This window comes from Arabidopsis thaliana, chromosome 3 (assembly GCF_000001735.4).
Source record: "Arabidopsis thaliana chromosome 3, partial sequence".
NCBI lineage: Eukaryota > Viridiplantae > Streptophyta > Magnoliopsida > Brassicales > Brassicaceae > Arabidopsis > Arabidopsis thaliana.
In genome coordinates, this window is record NC_003074.8 from 14,136,684 (window position 1) to 14,138,184 (window position 1,501).

General features: G+C 38.7%; 1 pseudogene across 1 annotated transcript; it reads right to left on the reverse strand.

The window, feature by feature from the left end:
* Positions 1–73: 73 nt before the first annotated feature.
* Positions 74–1,501, reverse strand: AT3G35707 (annotated as a pseudogene; the record flags this gene model as incomplete). The annotated part of the gene is made up of 1 exon: positions 74–1,501.

The window sequence follows — 1,501 nt, forward strand, 5'->3', positions numbered from 1 at the left end:
TGTCTCTTTATTACCTGCACACATTTTAAACANAACTTAAGTCATATATTCACATTTTTATACCCAATTGACATTAATTATTATACTTACTATTTTCTGCAACCTCTGGAGAATGTTCTCTGTAGATCACTACATCCCGTTGTTGCATCCTGCCGGTGGTCACAAAACCATCGGGCGAAGCAAATAACACGTCATCGTCTGTTGAATGCCCATGTTGACTTGCCTCCTCTGTTTGCTTCCCATGTTCCCTTTCCTTCAGATCTGCCACAAATAACTCAATAGACTGCACTCTCACATCAATGACATCAATCTTATCTTTTGTTTCATAAAAGCCTTTGGTCATCATCTGCGTCAGTGAGGTTATAGATGCCACAACTGTATCTAAATCAGGGAATCAAGGAGGGACAGCAGTCAGGGGGACATCTTTCTCGGGGACCTCATTCTCAATCTCATGGACTTCCTCATCCGAAATATCATTTACAATACATCTAGAAGAAATGTCCATCTCACACATTCCTTTCCACCATATCCTCTTCTTCTCTACTAATACTCGCTCTCTCCAACTGTCAATAACAATATCTATTGGACCGCAGTCATCATCAACATCATTGTTTAAGAGATTTTTCAACAAATATTTCTCATGATAGGCAGGTACCAAAATGCGTGGAAAATCCTGTTAAAAGAAATTCATTTAGCAATCAATCAATCTCATGAGAGACTAGACACACAATGAAGTAAATACAGAAACTCTAACCTTACTATTCCCAAGCTCTTTATATATAACTTCCAACGGGACACCTTTCGTGCTACATTCTTTAAACTTATGCTTGCACATCCTTGGACAGTCATTCAAAGCGGAGCGCAAGGGACTCTTAAATTTCAGTCCAAGCTGTGGAATAGCCTCATAAGCCAGAATCTACAAATAACAAAACAATGTTAATATCATAAAACATGTACATTACACCTTATTCTCATATAATGATCATAAATTACTTATCTCAAGAGGCACAATGAATCCACTAAAGCAAGGTTGAGCTTTTGGTTTCACGAAACCATTCATGTTCTTCATCATTTTCCTTATTCCTGCCATACATTCCAAAAAGGTGTAACGGCCCCACGGAAACGTCTCGCACGCATTCAAATTGCCAATAATCCTTAACAGAAACTCTTCAATGTTTCCATCATTCTTTGCACCAGCTTTTACTACCTTGCCCAAGAATTACAACAGCACTAACTTCAACCTATCTGAACCATGCTTCATCTTCGAGCACTTAGCAAGAACATCTACAACCTTTATCCCAGATTCTTTTTTAAATATCCTCTTCACAAAGTTAATATTCCCCATTGGATTTAGTTCTTTTGGGTAATTGTGGCAATCAAACCCACTTAACAACGCATGCTCTTTAATGGAATACCTAATAGGTACTCCATTTACCACAAACCAAGCCTCCTCGAGCAAATCTGTCTTCACTGTGCGCAGCATAAGCACCCACATGCCTTG